Source organism: Peromyscus californicus, unplaced genomic scaffold (assembly GCF_007827085.1).
Source record: "Peromyscus californicus insignis strain IS unplaced genomic scaffold, ASM782708v3 Scaffold_15__1_contigs__length_86483966, whole genome shotgun sequence".
Classification (NCBI taxonomy): Eukaryota; Metazoa; Chordata; class Mammalia; order Rodentia; family Cricetidae; genus Peromyscus; species Peromyscus californicus.
In genome coordinates, this window is record NW_026294447.1 from 58,869,496 (window position 1) to 58,888,041 (window position 18,546).

An 18,546-nucleotide genomic window follows, 5' to 3' on the forward strand; every position below is an offset into this window, starting at 1 on the left:
TCAGGGTGGCACAAAATCTGTTGCATAATTTCAAAACATCCAGATTTTGTGACTTGTTATAGGACTACTCCAAGTGACACGAATAGTTAGGTGATAAATATATAGAGAGTGTGAGAGAAAGGAAAAGGCGGTGTTGGGTCAGTGATGACCACTGATGATGATTGATCCGTGGAGCGTGACTACAGTTCTGAGTGTCTGAGCTTCACACCAGAACACATGTAGTGTGGAACTGTGATAGATGTCAGGTGTAGTACGTGATAGTGTATTATCATAGTATTTTTCTTCATGAGTTTTCATTACATTTATAATATTAGAGTAAAATATAATAATAGTGGAAAATATTCTCCACAATAATACCAAGTAGTAATGCTAACAGTATATATATCAAAGTTCAGAAACCCACTAGTAATGAATTTCTAGAGGTATAATTCCCTTGGCTAAGGATGCTGTGTTTAAAAAGGTGGTCCAAATTCTTGTTAGGGTTATAACCCAATCTCCTGTGTATTTTATCAAGAAGAATTTTTTATAGTTTTATATGCTAGATAAATAAAATAAAATAAAAAAGAAACAACACAGGGTCATTGTATAGAATTTGATTGTGTTTATAATCCATTCTTCCTTTCATCTCTCCGGATATTCCCAAGACGAGTTACCCTTCCATCTGGATCATGATGTCCAAGGCTATTCTAAGGTCTTGGGAGCATAGGAGGCCATGTAAGTAATTCTTAAATGAATTACCAATTACTCAAGAATGTCTCATCTGGTTAATGACAGATGCAAAATATCCTCGACACAGTTTCTTAATATTTTTAAAATTAATATAATCAAATGACACATTGAATCAAATAATTGTTCTAAAGCATACTTAAGAATTGCTCTAACATATACTTAGTAATCTAATTAGATAGTTTATATCTGTCTGAATCTATCTATCTATCTTTCTGTTCTATTTATATCCAACATTTATCCCTCTGTCTGCCCCTCCATCCATCCAATTATCCGTCCATCTGTCCATCCATCTATATATCTGTCTGTCTGTCTGTTTATCTATATACCTCTATGTATATCATCTATATGATATATTGTGACATTAATATTGTTCTTTTTCTGTTTAATCATAGCTATAATTGCACTATCATAAACATGGAAAAACTTATTGTTATCTCAATTAATGAAGCCAAATTGTAGGGTAGTGGGAACCTTCTTATTGAAACAGGTGTATGGTTAATCCAGTCCCAAATGACTCTCTTGAAAATGCAAATAAACTGAATCATTCATGTTTTTTCAATGGTGACTCTATTTGTTTACGTAGACACACTATAGTGTTATACCACTTCTATGCTGTCTACTTGAAATTTCTGGGATAAAGAATTATATATCCATCCGGATGACTGTTTGCATATTTACATTTGACAGACAGCTGCAGAGACTGAGTCAGGATCTACTTGCCTTCTACCTAGTTTCACTCAGAAGATTTAGCTCTCCCTGGCGAGCAGGGGAATTTTAGCCGACAGACACTTGGACCAGTCTTGGTTCTTATGTTTTTATCGGGTGTTCAGTTGTAGGAAAGTTAATACTTCTTGCACTGTAAGTGACTCATTAGCTTTTTTTTAAAGTTTATTTTATAATTTAATTTAATTTTACATATCAGCCATGGATTCCCCTGTCTTCTCCCCTCCCACTCACCCCCCATTTCCCCAGTCCACCCCCCATTCCCATCTCCTCCAGGGCAAAGACTCCCCTGGGAATTCAGCTCAACCTGGTAGATTCAGTCCAGGCAGGTCCAGTCCCCTCCTCCCAGGCTGAGCAAAGAGTCCCTGCATAGGCCCCAGGTTCCAAACAGCCAGCTCATGCACTGAGGACAGGTCCTGGTCCCACTGCTTGGGTGCCTCCCAAACAGTTCAATCTAATCAAATGTCTCACTTATCCAGAGGGCCTGATCCAGTTGGGGGCTCCTCAGCTATTGGTTCATAGTCATGTGTTTCCATTAATTTGGCTATTTGTCCTTGTGCTTTTTCCAATCTTGGTCTCAACAATTCTCGCTCATACAATTCTTCCTCTTTTTCGCCAATTGGACTCCCAGGGCTCCACCTAGGGCCTGGCTGTGGATCTTTGCATCCCCTTCCCTCAGTCATTGGATGAGAGTTCTACCACAGAAGTTAGGGTGTTTGGCCATCCGATCACCAGAGTAGGTCAGTTCGGGCTGTCTCTCGACCATTGCCAGCAGTCTATTGTTGGGGTATCTTTGTGGATTTCTGGGGACCTCTCTAGCACTTTTCTTCTTCCTATTCTCATGTGGTCTTCATTTACCATGGTCTCCTATTCCTTGGTCTCCCTCTCTATTCTTGTTCCAGCTGGGATCTCCCACTCCCCTAAGCTCTCTTTCCCTCGAACCTTGCCCTTCATTACCCCAACTCATGTCCAGGTGGTTCATGTAGATCTCATCCATTTCTCTGTCATTGGGCAATTCCTGTGTCTTTCTTAGGGTCCTGTTTTCTAGGTAGCTTCCCTGGAGTTGTGAGTAGCAGTCTAGTCATCTTTGTTTTACATCTAGTATCCAATGGAGACTCATTAGCTTTTACAGTGAGCTTAGTATACAGCAAACCCAAGGTTAATCCCAATCAATTTTGTTGAGGTTGACTTAGCTATAAAAATCTGAGTATAAGCCGGGCGGTGGTGGCGCACGCCTTTAATCCCAGCACTCGGGAGGCAGAGCCAGGCGGATCTCTGTGAGTTCGAGGCCAGCCTGGGCTACCAAGTGAGTTCCAGGAAAAGGCGCAAAGCTACACAGAGAAACCCTGTCTCGAAAAACCAAAAAAAAATCTGAGTATAGACTAAGACTCCCCATCTGTCCATTCATTTAGTATTTCTGTCTTTATACTCCTCAGAGTGGAAACACAAACCCCTGTCATGCCCAGGTAATCAAGGAATGGCTACTTATCTTTCTGCGTTCTACATCCTGGAATCTGTGCTCATAGCTGCTGACTTCACAGTTCATTTTGGGTCTTTGCTTTAATACTTAAAAGGAGGAAAAGGTGACATTAGTTTCTTAAAATGTTATTAGAAAAATATTGCTAAAATCATTACCCATTGAAATGAACCAGACTCACTGACTCAAATTTTATTAAGTGAAAGTACGTGTCAATTACCACAGATTCACAAACATCTACAGAAAGTGTTTTACAAAGCTTACATTAGTTAGTCATGAAATTTTCATCATTCACAGTGCTCATCCCTCAGAAGGAATGGCTTCAGTCTGCTTTAAACACTGGGCCACATTCATAATCTCTACACTTCCTCTCGGTTTTTACATGAAGACCCAAAACTTGTGTGAGTAATATTCAATATTATTGTCTTGTTTTGCTCAGCGAAATGTTCTATGTTATTATAGAGTATTGAATGTATCTGAGCAAGGGATTTGTTATTCTGAAGAACAAAATAATTTCAGAGGCACTTCTATTGTGTCTGAATTAATGTGTTAAACAAAAAACATACACACATTACTAGAGAAGAAGAATGCTAACACGTACCAATGATGACTTGTTCTGACGATATTAGTCATGGACGATGACTACAATTAAAAGTCTGAGGTTCACATCATAACACATCCTATGTGCCCCTCTTAGCCAGGGAATAAAAGTTAGACATTTGGGGCACATAGTGATCATTAGCATCAGGCACTTTCATGCATTTTCTTTGAATATCAATGAAAAAATTTATAAATATTTACACAAATATAAATGAAGATAAATATTTGAGGCATTGATCAACTAGTAAATGAATATTTTACCACAAATGCTACTACTATTTGTGGATACTATGAAAGTCTGTTAAGAAATAATTGGCATGAAGATGTATATAAACTTTATCCAAGTTCACATATGAAGTATAATTAATGGATTGCGCCCCAGTGAGGGTCAAGACCTTAATTTTGAATCTTACTTGATTTTTTAAGACACTATCATAACAATGTAAAATCTAAATAACAAATAATAAAAGGAGAAATGTAGAAATAATTTGAAAAATATCAATGTTTTTATTATTTTCCTGGCTGTGTACTCCACGGATGTATGCTGGGTAATACATGATTGCTGGGCTGCAAGATCCTGGGTTGTCTTGCCCTCTTGCATATGGATCAAGGGAACTGAAGTAAGTGGAGTCAAAATTATTTTCTTGGTTTGCATGGCCTTGATACAACATTCCTTTCTTGGTAAAGGCTTACAGAGGCTCCTGTCAGGCCAACTATAAGTTTGTGCCAACTCCACATGACAAAGTACACAATGTTGCCAATTTCCAAAATTAAGAGAAAAGATAGTCAAGGTGGCACAAGATCTTTTCAATAGCTTCAAACATCAGGATCCTGTGCTAGGATTTTGTGATTAATTGTTATGTAAATATTGTAAGAGACAGATATTTAGGCAACACAAATATAGAATGTGGGCAAGAAGGAGTGGGACAGTGTTGGATAAGTGGTGATCACTTCCGGTATGTCATCAGTACCTCATCACTGTAGGTCTGGGATTCATATCAGAACATATGTATTGTTCATCTGTGGGATAGATATCCAGAGTGGTATATTATGTTATTTTGATATTAATGTTCATGAATTTTCATTTTTATAATTAATCTAAAATATGTATAAAAGAGGGCACAGTAGTCTCAAATTAAGAAAATGATGTCCTGAAGGTTATTAAGAGTATATGTCAAATTTCAGAAGTCCATTGTAAATAAATGGAGGAGATTCAGAAGAAAGTATCATGCTTTCATACAATTAGATTGGTAAAATATAAAAGAAAGAACACAAGTGTCATAGAATATAATGATGTGCATAATCTGTGTTGTTTTTCAACTCTATGTGGTATTCTTACCCTGAGTTACGCTTCTTCCTTGGTCATGGGGTTCATGGCTAGTCTTGGGTGTTGTGAGTATAGCAGACTGTGGAGATGGAGTTCATGTTCTTGTGTCATTATGAATGATTTTACTTATTGTTAAATGAGTTGCATATACCTCAAGTATGACACCCTGGTTAACGACAGATGCAACGTTTGACAAATTTTATTAATATATGCAAATTTAGGATCAATATGATGACACACTGAATGACCAAAGGTCCTATAAATAGCTCTAAAGTATATTTAAGAATATCAGTGTAGGCTTATAAATCCTGGTTATCTAATGACTATTACAAAATAGAAATGAAAGAAAATGTGTAGGGTTCATGTCAGATATATGATGACCCTTGTGCCATTTTGATTCTGGACCGCTAATAATGGTCTGTTTGTAGGAAGTCTACATCCTAAAGCCTGTGGTTTATACATGGGTTCTAGGTACAGATGTTAGGCACAGTCAAGGATATTTGTGTTAATTAATTTTCACTATATTTTTTACCTCAGACTACTGAAGGAATCATTGCACCACAAATAATGACAGTGTTGTTATTCATCGTCAGTTATGAAAATAAATACATGACAGAAATTCACAAATATATGCAAAGTACCTTACTTAGAGCATCTATTAATATGGCCAAGGTAAACTTGGGAGAAGATGGTTTAAAATAATCTTACACCTTGTAGTCCTTCCTCAAGGAATGTCAGGGAGGAATCCAAGGCAGAAGTCTGGAAGCATTTACTGAAGCAGAGAAAATGGAGCAACTCAACTTGTTCTTTATAACTTTCTTAGTCTGCTTTCTAGTAGCCCCCAAGAGTACCTGCCCAGAACGGCAACATCTACAGTGGGCTTAGCCCTCCCCCACCAATCATTCATCAAAAAAAAAAATGCACCACAGACTTGCCCATAGGCTAATTTGATGAGACCATTTTCTTATTTATAGGTCCTTCTTCCCAACTGAGTATAGCTTATATCATGTTGACCAAAAAACTAGTATAGTACTATAAAACCAGTTAAAACTTTGGTGAAAAGTACAGAAAAAGAACGTATATAAGTGCTTGTTAGGACTTGGTGCATGTTCAGTCTTATTTACTGTTGACTGAAAAGAAAAAGAAAACAAAACAAAAGATCTCCCCAGAATTTAACTCCTTCAAGGTTAATGACATTGAAAGAGAAATGTAAAAATGATCAGGTGCAATGCATATATTTTAATCTGTTCTGCTTTGCACTCTTAGAATTAATGCCCCCAGGGCACTGTTGCATTTTTCTTTGTTCCCAAGGTCTATGTATTCAGAGCATATAGACTAATTTTTATGTCATTAAATGGGTGTAACAGCTGATTGATAAATTCAGCATTGCTGGTGGAATCTTGCTTAGTTAGTATGTACAAAAGTAACAATCACTCTGGAAATGCAAAAATAGGTCACATGCATGGCTATGAAGCATGCATAAAGATCTCATTCTTAGGCCCCTGCAACTCACAGGACTCTACATGTAAAATGATGGATTAGTCAAGAAACAAATATAGAAATTAAAATAGTAGATTTTAAGGGTTGGTATTGGTTCAAAGATTACCGTGGGTGCCATAATGAGGCTTGGATCATGACTATAGGTCTTGGACTCTAATGTACACATCCTAAAAGATCTAATCTATACCCATAATCTTAGTGACAGATGCTGGGAATAATCTTTTATAATTAGAAACAAATATTAACAAAACTAAATTGGTAAGACACTTTCCAACTAAAAAATAATTCTAGGGCTTGAGAGATGGCTCAGTAGATAGATGACCTAGCTGCTCTTACATATGACCCACGTTGGGTTCATTCACCAACATAGCATCCCACAACTGCCTGTAACTCTAGTTCTAGGGAATCTGTTACCTTCTTATGGCCTTTGTAGGCATCATACCCATTCGATACACATGTATGCATGCAGATAAAAATACTTATATAGATAAAATAAAAATATGTTTGGGAAAATAATTCCACAGTAAATGTTCTAATAATGTATTAGTAAATATATTATTAAATGTACTGATAATATATTCATGAACACAGTAGCTTATGAATCACAGGACGACTGAGGATTCCACATGAAGTAAAATTATAAGCAACCTTCTTTATTTTATCAGAGCTATGCCCAGTGTTTTATTCTTAATAGAGCATACCACAGTATCATGCATATTTAGGTTTGTAATAAAAAGAGATATTAATTCATGCAAGCAGAGTGCATGAGTGAGTGAAGAAAATGTCATTTTTTTAATGATCTCTTCTGTGTTGTACTTAGAATGGAGTCCACACCCAAGCTGATTTTCACACTCTGCCTTGGTCATGAGCCTCATAATGAGCTGTTTCAGACAGTAAAATAGACACAGTGTAAATACAGTCTGCCTTCTGATGTCACTTCATGATGCTTCGAAAGGCCATTTACTGTATTGATAAGAGCAACCATGGCAAATAGTGAATGTGGTATGTGTTTGAAACACAGGATTGGATAAAATGTTGTCCAATTAAGGATATATAATGAAAAAGGTCCTTGCAAAAGATATGGAGGAACTCTGTATTATACTTAAGGGTCTTGTCCTTAGATTTTTTTTTTGTGAGCTAAAATTATCTCAGTAGTACTAGTGATCAATTGCTCAATAAATGTGCCTAAATTAAAAGAGAAGAGGAAGGCTGATGTTGGATCAATGATGACCATGGGTGCTATATGAGTCATAGATTGTGACTACAGGTCTGGGAGTCTGAGGTTCACATCACAATCTATCCAGTGTATATTATTATCTTAGTGAGAGATCTTAGTGATAATTAGGTAAAATATAAATAAAAACAAATTTAGAAGTCCTTTTCTAATTAAGATATAATCCCATCACAATAATGCTAAATGTATATACTAAAGAGTAGTTCATTCAGACATGATGACTGAGGATGCCTCATGAGCTTTAATCATTGGCAATGTTCATGGTAGGGCCAAAGCCTTGGCCATTGTCTTTCTTAAGTAGAGTACACCATAGAGTAATGAATACTTAGATAAGGGATGATAAGAATGAATGAGCAAGAGAAGTGACAAAATGCATGGATATGTAAACAGAATGCCAATCTTTTTTATAATTTCTTCTGCTTTATACTCTCAGAATGGATACCTCCAAGCTGTTTTATGTATTCTTCCTTAGTCCTGAAGTTTGAAGTTCACTGTTCATGTATGAAAAATAAAGACTGTGTGAGTAGATCCTGTGTTCTTTTCTTGATTTGTGTTGCTTTTAATGACTGTTCCTGAATTGACAAAGGGACTATTCATCATCTGGCATGTGGATGGAACACAATGTCTAAGAAAATTTTGCCAAATTGAGAACGTGTAATAAAAAAGTCACTCACCTCTGCAAATGATCCTAGGATGGTATAATCAAGAATTTCGTACTTAGCTTTATTGTGACTCAAAATTATCTCAATTGTAACAATGATCAATTGCTTAATAAATGTAAATTCATAAAGAAGAGGAGGGCTAATGTTGGAGCAGTGATGATTGAGTGTGTTGTATGAGTTGTGGATCATAACTACAGGTCTGGGAGTCTGAGGTTCACATCATAAAATAGCTGGTATATTATCCATGATCTCAGTGACAGATGTAAGGAATAGTCTACTTTTACAATTATATGAATATTAATATTATTATAAAGTAATATAATAATAAAATATAATGTAAATAAATATTATTAACTCATTTTCCAATCAAGACATTATTCCACAAAAGTGTAACTTATACATACCAAAACCCAGTAGTATATTCACCAATGATGACTAGGATGTCAAATAAAGTAAAATTGTAGCAATGTTTTTGGTAGGGGCATATCTATAACCATTTGTTTTCTTAAGAAAAAAAACCTCATAGAGTAATGAACACTTAGATAAGGGATAAGAAGAAATGGGCAAGAGAAGCAGATAGCTCGCATGGATGAGAGAACAGAATGTTGATCTTTTTATAACCTCTTTTGTTCTATACTTTCAGAATGGATATCCTGCAAGCTGATTTTATGCTATCTGATTTGGAACTGATCCTCGTGATCTAGCCTCTGTGTTTGTAGGATAGACAATGTGTGGGTATTGTCAGTGTTCATGTCTTGGTTTATGTCACTTAGAGATTGCTCATTGTACTGGTGGAGCACTACATATAATATGGAGGAGCAATCTAGGCAAAATGATAAACATGGCAATTGTGTGAAAAGCACAATGTTTAACAAAGTTTTCCCAAATTAAGATTAGATAAATCTTAATTGATTAACTCAATAGGACAAATGATCCTACAGAGGTCTGAATTATATTCAAAGACCTTGTCATTAGATTTTTGTGATTCATAATTATCCTAATATTATGAATAATTACTCAAAAACACATAGCAATTAATAGAAAAGAGGAGGGCTGGTGTTGGATCAATGACCAGTGGTGGCATATGATTCATGGATCATGAGTACAGGTCTGGGAGTCTGAGGTTCACATCATATTTTCTAGCTTATACCATAATCTCTGGCAGCAATTATGAGTAATAATCTATGCTTACAGTTGGTTTAAAATATAAATACAATTTTGTAGCATATATTCCAATTAAGACATAACTTCACAGGAAGAGTCCTAATTATATATATCAATATATGACTAAGGATGTCATATAAACGATAATTAAAGCATGTTGATGGTGTGTCAGAGCCATGGCTATTTGTTTTCTCAAGAAACAGAAATATTAATACAATAGATAATTGGATGAAGGGTAAGAAGAAAGTGGCAAGACATGCAAGTAGAGGGTATAGATGTGTTGGCTCACGTTGTTTTTAGTGATGGTGCATATATTGATTTTAAAAAAACCCACTTATTATCTGAGAAGAACAGCCATCATCAAAGGGTTAATATGGCATGTGGGTGAAATACAATGTTTAAAACTTTTTTCAAGATAAAGAGTGTAAAACAAAACAGACACTAATCATGGCAAAATATCCTTGGAAACTCTGGAGTATACTCAAGGATCTTGTCCTTAGATTATTGTGATGTATAATTATCTCAGTAGTATTAGTGGTCCATTGCTCATAAATCAAAAAGAAGTGGAGGGGTGATGTTAGGTTAATGATGACCACTGCTATTTTATGTGTTGTTGATTGTTCCCGTAGGTCTCAAAATCTGAGGCCCACATCATAAAATACCTAGTATATACCCATTATCTTAGTGACAGGTATTAAAAGTAGTTTCCTTTTATAATTAGATAAAATATTATAAAAATTAATTTGGAAGTCATTTTTTAATCAAGACATAATTTTACAACTATAGTACTAAAATGGACACCAAACACTAGTTCCTTTGGATATGATGGCTGAGAATATCATGCCATATCAACTAAAACTATAAACAATGTTCTTGGGAGGGTCAGTGCCATGGCTGTTGGTTTTCTTAAAAAGAACACAAGGTATTGTATTATATACATAGAGAACTGATCAGGAGAGGAGTAATTTAAAGTAGACATAATACATGGATAAATCAAGTAAATATCAATCTTTTTGTGTTCTCTTCTGCTTTGTACTCTTAGAATGGATAACCCCAAGCTGATGTATATATTCTTCCTTGCTTGTGAGATTCCTGCTCTGGTCATTGTGATCCTAAGACACACACGGTTGTGTGTAGTCAATGTTCATGTCTTGGGTTTGGTTACTTTTAAAGACTACGTACACTATTGTTGAACTACTGCTCTTCCTCTAGAAGAACAACCTTTTCCAAATGGTAAATTAAGCTTCTGTGTGAAGTAGTGTGCCTAACAACATTTTACCAAATTAAAAATTTAAAGTTAAACAAATGCTCAAGAGGGTGAAAGACCCTGTAGATGTTCAATATCTACTCAAGGATATTTTCCTTAGAATTTTTGTGATTCATAATTATCTTAATAATATATTTTTATTGACCAATTGCTCAATAATAGTATAGATATTAATAGAGAAGGAGAGGGCTGATGATGGATCAATGATGACCATGGGTGGCATATGATTCGTGGATCATGAGTACAGGTCTGGAAGTCTGAGGTCTACATCATAAAATATGTAGATTATGTATCACATCCCAGAAGCAAATATGAGTGGTAGTCTACTTTTACAATTATATAAAAACTAAGTATGTTGGTAAGGCATTTTTAAAGTTGATATGGTTCTATGGGACTACTACTAATCATATATACTAAAACAAAGCAGTTTTCCTAATAGTATAGTTGAGATTGCCTTATCAACTATAATTAAAGCTGATGTTCTTGGTAGGGTCAGAGGCACTGGCATTTGTTTTGTGAAGAAGAACAAGAAATAGCATAATGACACTTAGATGAGAATTAAAAAGAAAGGGGAAAGACACACAGACAGACTGCCTGGATGAGTGAAGCTAATATCAATCTTTTTATAATTTCTTCTGCTTTGTACTGCCAGAATAAACACCTGCAGGCTGATTTACACACTCTTCCTTGGTTGTGAGCTTCTTGATCAGCTCTTTGTGCTCACAATATAGACACTGTGTGAGTATTGTCAATGTTCTTCTGTTAGCTTTGTGTGCTTTGCAAAGTTGTGCACTGCCCGAGAAGAGCAATTGTCACTACAGGGTTAATATGACAGGTGCATGACACACAAAGACTGTTGGTAATGAAGATTATGTAACAAAAGAGATTCACCATGGCAAAAGATCCCAAGGATCTCTGAAGTATATTTAAAGATCTTGTCCTTATATTTTTATTTCATAATAAATTCAGTAGTACTAGTGATCAGTTCCTCATTCAACACACATGAATTACTAGAGAAGCAGAGGGCTGATGTTGGATCAATGATGACCTCTTCTTGCGTATGAGTCATGGATCATGACTACAGGTCTGGAAGTCTGAGTTCCACACTATAAAATATCTAGCATATACCCATGCTTTTAGTAATAGATGTTAAGAGTAGTTTACTTTAGGGCTGGAGAGATGGCTCAGAGGTTAAGAGCACTGACTGCTCTTCCAGAGGTCCTGAGTTCAACTCCCAGCAACCACATGGTGGCTCACAACCATCTGTAATGAGATCTGGTGCCCTCTTCTGGTCATACATGCTGTATACAAAATAAATAAATCTTTAAAAAAAAAAAAAAAAAAAAAAGAGTAGTTTACTTTAGCAATTAGATAAAATATAAATAAAAGTAAATTGGTAATGCATTTTCTAATCAAGGCATAATTGTTCAGGAAGAGTACTAATAATACATTTCAAACATAGTAGTTCAATCAAACTTGATGACAGATTATGCCACATGAGCTAAAATTAGAAGCAATATTCTAGGTCGAGTCAGAGCCTCAGCTACTTGTTTTCTCAAAAAGAACACGTAATCTGGTATTGCATTGTCAGATGAGTGGTAAGAGTGGTAAGAGGAGATGGATATTGAAAGCAGACAGAATGTCAATCTTTTTATACTCTCCTCTGCTTTATACTCTCAGAATGGAAACCCCCAGGCTTATTTCTCCACACTTCATTGGTCTTGAGCTTCATGGTCATGTCTTTGGGCTCATAATATGGACAGAGTGTATGTATAGTCAATGTTCATGTGTTCGTTCATGTTGCTTTTAGTGGCTGCTCCTGTACTGATAAAGACTGCTTATCATTCGACATGAGCAGTCATTGCCAAATGATCAATATGCAATGTGCATGAACTCAGTATTTAATAATATTTAGTCAAATTATGAATGGATAACACAATAGATACTCAACATTGCAAAATCCTGAGGAACTCTCAAGTATACTCAATAATCAGATCATTAGTTTTTTATGATTATTTCAATAGTACTAGTGATCAGTTATTCAAAAAAATGCATAATTTAATAGAAAAGAAGAGGGTTAATGTTGGATCACTGATGAACACTGGTGCCATATGAATTGTGGATCATGATTACAGGTCTGGGAGTCTGAGATCCACGTCATAAAATAGCATATACACATGATCTTAATAACATATGTTAGGAATAGTATACTTTTACAGTTAGATAAAATATAAATAAACTGATTAAGTAAATTTCCAATTCAGTTATAATTTCCACAGCAAAATACTAAATATATGTGCCAAACACAGAAGTCCATTCATATTCTTGATTTAGTGTAACATATGACCTAAAATCATTGGCAATGTTCATGGTAGAGCCAGGGCTGTGGCCATTTGATTGCTTCAGAGGAACACATCAAACAGTAATAAGCACTTATATAAGTAATAAGAGAGAGGGATAACATAATGTATGCATACGTATACAGAATATCTTTTTATATTTTCTTCTTTTTTACTCTCAGAATGCATTCCCCAAAGCTGATTTGCTACATTCTCCTTCTGTTGTGAGCTTCAGGATGTGAAACTTATGTTCGGAGCATAGACACTGAGTGAGTATAGTCAGTGGTCATGTATTGGTTTGGATTACTTTTAAAGACTGTCCACTGAATTAATGAAATGCTTCCCCTCTAGAAGAACAACCATGGCCAAATGGCTAACATCATAAGTAGATGAAACACAGTGTTTCATAAACTTTGTCCATTTAAGAATATGTAACAAAAAAGATTCTCAGCACAGCAAGAGATACTAAAGTATACTTATGGATATTGTCTTTAGATTTTTGTGATTTGTAATTATCCCCAACTCAATAAAAATGCAGATATTAATCAAGAAAGGAGGAGCTGATGCTGGATTTGTGATGACAACTGGTGCCGTATGAGTCGTGCATCATGACTACAGGTCTGGGAGTCTGAGGTCCACATCATAAAATATCTACTTTACCCCCATGACCTGGTAGAAAATATGAGTGATAGTCTACTGTAACAAGTGGACAAAAATGTAAATACAAATAAATTGTCAAGGCACATTCCAATTAAAACCTAACTACAGAACATGTGTATAATAATACATGCAAAATACTTCACTCATTCATAATGACTGAGGAAGCCACGTGAAGTAAAATCATAGGCAATGTTGTCAGTAGGCTCAAAGCCTCTGTAATGTTTGTTTATGCAGTGAGTAAATCAATCTTTTTGTATTCTCTTTTGTCTTGTGCCCTCAGAACAGATACCCCCAAGCTGATTTTACACATTGTTCCTTGGTCATGAGCTTCTTGATCTGCTGTTTGTGTTCATAGGATAGATACAGTGTGAGTATAGTCAATATTCATTTACAGACTCTTTGTTGTATTGATGACGTGCTTCTTGTCATCTAGAAGCACACCTATGGCCAAACTATCAGCATGGCATTTGGGTGAAAAACAATGTTTCAAAAATTTGTGCCCAACTAAGATTGTATTACCAAAGAGATACACAATGTGGCAAAAGATCCTGAATAGTACTGAAGTGTACTCAGGGATCTTGCCTCAGATATTTGCGATCGATGATTATTTCAAAAGTAATAATGAGTTATCATTCAACAAACATGGAAATTCATAGAGAAAAGGAAGGATGATGTTGGATCAATGATGACCGTGGGTAGCTTATGAGTCGGATCGTGACTTCAAGTCTTAGTCTGAGGTCCACATCATCAATTATCTAGCTTATACCCATGAACCTAGTAGCAGATAATCCACTTTTACACTTAATAAAAATATGAATAAAGGTGAGTTGTTAAGAAATTTAAATTTTTTAAAATTATAATCTAATTATATCATTTTCCTTTCTCTTTCTTTCCTCTAAATCTTCTCATATACCTCTCCTTGGCCTTACTCAAATTCATGCTGTTACATGCATGTACATTACATGTACATGTACAGACACACACACACACACACATTATAAATACAATCTGCTCATTTTATATGCCATTACTCATACATATATTTTCAGGGCTGACCTTTTAGTATTGGATAACAATTGGTGTGCTCTTCCCTGAAGACTATTTCTTCCAATCTCAGAATTCTTCAGTTGCTTGTTGTTCTTTGTGTAGGGCTGAGGCCTCATGGGTTTTCCCCAACCATTTTGGCATGTTTTAATTAGACAGAATCCCATACCAAGAGGGCTAATAGGACTGAATATAATAGTTTATTCTTACAGCATGTCTGAGGATACCACATGAATTATAACTATAGTCTATGTTCTTGGTAAGGTGACAACCATGTCTAATTTTTCCCCCATAAAGAACATATCACCATGTCACACATAATTAAATGAGTGATAAAAGATGAGATAAGAGATGGGTAGTAAGGCAAGTAACAGAGTGCATGGATCAGTGAACAGAGTGTCATTCTTTTTATATTCTCTTTTGCTTTGTACTCTAGGGATGGATTTCCCCCAAAGTTGATTTACACATTCTCCTTTGGTTGTGATCTTCATGATTAGCTCTTTGGGTTCGTAATAATAGATACAGTGTGAGTACATTAAGTATTCTTGTGTTGGTTTGTGTTGCTTTTAATGGCTGTTCTTGTATTGATATAAGACTTCTTACTATCCTGGAAGAGCATCCATGGCCAAAGGAAAAATGAGGCATGTGCATGAAGCACAACATTGAAAATACAATTGTCAAATAAAGAATGTGCAGTGAAATTAGATCTTCATCATGTCTAAAAAATCAGAGTAGCTTTCAAATAAAGTCGTAGATCTTGTCCTGAGATATTTATGATTCATAATATCTCAATAGTACTTGTAGCCAATTGCTCAACAAACATGCAGAAATTAATTGAGCAAAGGAGTGCTGCTGCTGGCTGGATCTGTGATGACCATTGGTGCCATATGAGTTGTGGATCATGACTATAGATCTGGGAGTCTGAGGTCCACATCATAAAAGAGCTAGCTTATATCCATGATCATAGTTGCAGATATGAATAATTTTCTACTTTTATAATTAGGTAAAAATACCTTCATAAGGCTTTTACCAATTAAGTCATATTTTTGTAGCTTGAATTCTAATTATATATACAAAACAAGGTAATTTATTCTGACAGCATGTTTAACTGATGCCATATAAACTAAAGAAAAAGCAAATGAAGTACCTCTACATGTGGAGACAAACATACACTCAGCAAACCCATACAAAACACAAAATTGGAAACAATAATATATAAATTTAGGACCGGCAAGCTTAAAATTGCTCAGACAAAGCATTATGACATTAAAAACTTCCAAATATATCATTTCGCTCTTTTTGAGTTGGCCTTTCTTGAATGACTAATGAAATGAAAGATAACATGCAAATGAACAGAGACAGAATAAGGATCCCTTCATATTTTGTTTTATTTTGTACTCTCAGAATAGATGCCTTCATCACTGATCACCAGGTTCATGGAGCATAGGGACCAACGTGAGTCAAAATTCTTGTCTTGGTTTTAACTCTTTGCCCTATTTTCATAAAGGCATTACATGGAATCCAAGGACCCATGGCCCAGTGAGAAATACAGTGTGGCCATGAAACACTTGGTTGGCTAATGAATATTTTGAAATTAAGATTGATATAAAGGCATGAAGCAGCCTACATATAGCTTGTTTTCATGATTCATAATTATATGGTTTTCACTAGTGAATAAATAACCAGCTGAAAAAGAATGATATAAGTTCATCAGAGAAACTAGAGGCCAAGGTTGGATCAGTGATGACATCTTGTTGGGTATGAGCCGTGGATCATGACAACAGGTCTGGAAGTCTGAGTTCCATACCTTAAGGCATCTAGTGTATATGTGTTTATTCTAGACGACTTGTTAGGTATGGTCATGTATGTTATTCATATTTTCAATATTTGGATTTCATTTTGTTTTTAAAATTGGGTCAATTAAAGAATCTTTATGCAAATATATAAATAAAAATCAAGCAGCTCAGCATTGTTCAGCATGGGAATCATGCCAGTTGAGAAATAGTAATAAGCATGGAAGACATAATGTTTAGAAATGAATGGCTTAATGGTATAACTAGCTAAGAACAATGCATTTAGTAAAAATAATGGTGAGTCCTTGTTTTGTTCAGGTCTTGAGTATTCATTATTGTTTTATCAAGTAATCCAAACTATGACAATATAGTTCCTACCCTATTGACTTAAAAATGGAAGACGAAATCAAAGAATAAATGGATGAATATAATTTTTTTGCAATTTTTCTTTTTTGTACTATCAGCATAGATGCTTTCTGAATGATATTCATCTTCTGGTCACCAATTCCACAGTTAGCCTATGTGTCAGGAACACAGAGACCAATGTGAGTATGGTAAAATCCCTTGACTTAGTTTGGGAGGTTCTTTAAGATTAAGCATCATTCAGAATCCACTAGGGCCAACTATGGCTGACTAAGAAATAATCAATGACCATCATACATTATGCTGATTAATCAATACTTGTATAATTGAGCACAAAAAAAGAAAAAAGAGATCTCCTCAATGTAGTGAAAGATGCTCTAGATGGCTTAAGGATCATATTCTTAATTTTTTTGTGATTAACAGTCACCTAAATGTTATTAGGAAAATTGTAGATTAATTAATAAACAAATGTAGAAATTAATGGAAAAGGAAAAGACCTATCTTGGGTCAACGATGACCACTGGTAGCCTATGAGTCATACATCATGATTACAGTTCTAGAAGTCTGAGGTCCACACTGACTCTTAGAAGTGGTTCTCTACACAGATGTGTGAATAGAGGACACATTATGTCCTTGCTGGTAGTGTTAATGGATTTTGGCTATATTGCAAATAAATCCCTGAAGAATCAATAGATTCATAGGATAGAAATGTAAGTCAGGGGGCATCATACTATTATTAAAGTTATAGAATGAGCATGGAAGTCATTACTACTATATATTGGAAGTGTTAGCTTTTTATAAGCAGTTCCAATACATTCCTTCTGTCTGATGACATGGATTACAGAAGTAATGGCCAATGTGCTTATTAGTAGAAAATTCAGTGCTCTTCTGTTTCTGAAGAGAAAGTAACCATTTTTGGATAATTGATAGGGAAACTGAATGGGCAGAACAGCATCTCAGTCCTCTCTTGTCTCTCTGTACTTCTCAGAAATGCCAGCTTCAGAACAATAAATGGATCCTGCCTGCTCCTGAGTTCTTAGGCTGCCTGTGTTTTTAGGATCCCAGCTACAATTGTGAGTAATAATTACAGATCACCTTTTAAATGTTTTCCTAGAGGATATTGCATGTAGATATGTGATGTGCTTACAATGGTCAGTAAACAGCAGTTGTCATCAACCATAAACATATGTTCATATACAATATTTTACAAGGTTTGACCTGAACCAATAAAAAAAAATGCCTGGTTACCACCACCTATAATTTTCACATGGTGAATACCAGATATCTTAGATTCAAAAGTCTAAATCAAAGGAAACTTGAGTCACTACCGCAGTTGGTAATTTTCTATTAGTAAGCTGGTGAAAAGATACAAGGGTAGTGTTCGTGTGCTTTTATTCTATCATTATAATTTTATATATTAACATTAGAGAAAGGGTCAGTAAACAAATGTTCATATCATTGGTAAAGCATCATTCAATTATGAAAATGTCATGAAGAAAGACAGTCTATCAGCATAAATTAAAAACAATGAAACCAGTTAAGGATGCCATGGGGACAAGGGCAGTTGCTAATTCAGTAGTAGCACTCTTGCCTTGGATGTGTGAAGCCTTGGGTTCTATCTTTAGTACCACAGAAACAAAGAAATAAAGAAAAACAATCTTTAA

At 35.3% G+C, this 18,546-nt stretch overlaps 12 non-coding genes and 1 pseudogene across 12 annotated transcripts; all 13 read left to right on the forward strand.

Annotated features, from left to right (window-relative positions):
* The first annotated feature begins 134 nt into the window (after window positions 1-134).
* Window positions 135-206, forward strand: LOC128111354 (small nucleolar RNA SNORD113/SNORD114 family). The gene has a single exon (XR_008218602.1). It is a non-coding gene; the product is annotated as a small nucleolar RNA SNORD113/SNORD114 family (small nucleolar RNA).
* Window positions 207-3,525: 3,319 nt separating this feature from the next.
* On the forward strand, window positions 3,526-3,596 carry LOC128111337 (small nucleolar RNA SNORD113/SNORD114 family). The gene has a single exon (XR_008218596.1). It is a non-coding gene; the product is annotated as a small nucleolar RNA SNORD113/SNORD114 family (small nucleolar RNA).
* A 3,976-nt stretch (window positions 3,597-7,572) lies between these two features.
* On the forward strand, window positions 7,573-7,644 carry LOC128111320 (small nucleolar RNA SNORD113/SNORD114 family). Its single transcript, XR_008218580.1, has one exon. It is a non-coding gene; the product is annotated as a small nucleolar RNA SNORD113/SNORD114 family (small nucleolar RNA).
* A 754-nt stretch (window positions 7,645-8,398) lies between these two features.
* Window positions 8,399-8,470, forward strand: LOC128111342 (small nucleolar RNA SNORD113/SNORD114 family). Its single transcript, XR_008218598.1, has one exon. It is a non-coding gene; the product is annotated as a small nucleolar RNA SNORD113/SNORD114 family (small nucleolar RNA).
* Window positions 8,471-9,312: 842 nt separating this feature from the next.
* Window positions 9,313-9,381, forward strand: LOC128111321 (small nucleolar RNA SNORD113/SNORD114 family). The gene has a single exon (XR_008218581.1). It is a non-coding gene; the product is annotated as a small nucleolar RNA SNORD113/SNORD114 family (small nucleolar RNA).
* Window positions 9,382-10,879: 1,498 nt separating this feature from the next.
* LOC128111315 (small nucleolar RNA SNORD113/SNORD114 family) lies at window positions 10,880-10,951 on the forward strand. Its single transcript, XR_008218576.1, has one exon. It is a non-coding gene; the product is annotated as a small nucleolar RNA SNORD113/SNORD114 family (small nucleolar RNA).
* Window positions 10,952-11,716: 765 nt separating this feature from the next.
* On the forward strand, window positions 11,717-11,788 carry LOC128111319 (small nucleolar RNA SNORD113/SNORD114 family). The gene has a single exon (XR_008218579.1). It is a non-coding gene; the product is annotated as a small nucleolar RNA SNORD113/SNORD114 family (small nucleolar RNA).
* Window positions 11,789-12,767: 979 nt separating this feature from the next.
* On the forward strand, window positions 12,768-12,839 carry LOC128111316 (small nucleolar RNA SNORD113/SNORD114 family). Its single transcript, XR_008218577.1, has one exon. It is a non-coding gene; the product is annotated as a small nucleolar RNA SNORD113/SNORD114 family (small nucleolar RNA).
* A 750-nt stretch (window positions 12,840-13,589) lies between these two features.
* Window positions 13,590-13,661, forward strand: LOC128111314 (small nucleolar RNA SNORD113/SNORD114 family). The gene has a single exon (XR_008218575.1). It is a non-coding gene; the product is annotated as a small nucleolar RNA SNORD113/SNORD114 family (small nucleolar RNA).
* Window positions 13,662-14,357: 696 nt separating this feature from the next.
* On the forward strand, window positions 14,358-14,425 carry LOC128111346 (uncharacterized; annotated as a pseudogene).
* Window positions 14,426-15,586: 1,161 nt separating this feature from the next.
* Window positions 15,587-15,658, forward strand: LOC128111318 (small nucleolar RNA SNORD113/SNORD114 family). The gene has a single exon (XR_008218578.1). It is a non-coding gene; the product is annotated as a small nucleolar RNA SNORD113/SNORD114 family (small nucleolar RNA).
* An 801-nt stretch (window positions 15,659-16,459) lies between these two features.
* Window positions 16,460-16,531, forward strand: LOC128111322 (small nucleolar RNA SNORD113/SNORD114 family). The gene has a single exon (XR_008218582.1). It is a non-coding gene; the product is annotated as a small nucleolar RNA SNORD113/SNORD114 family (small nucleolar RNA).
* Window positions 16,532-17,385: 854 nt separating this feature from the next.
* LOC128111313 (small nucleolar RNA SNORD113/SNORD114 family) lies at window positions 17,386-17,457 on the forward strand. Its single transcript, XR_008218574.1, has one exon. It is a non-coding gene; the product is annotated as a small nucleolar RNA SNORD113/SNORD114 family (small nucleolar RNA).
* Window positions 17,458-18,546: the final 1,089 nt, after the last annotated feature.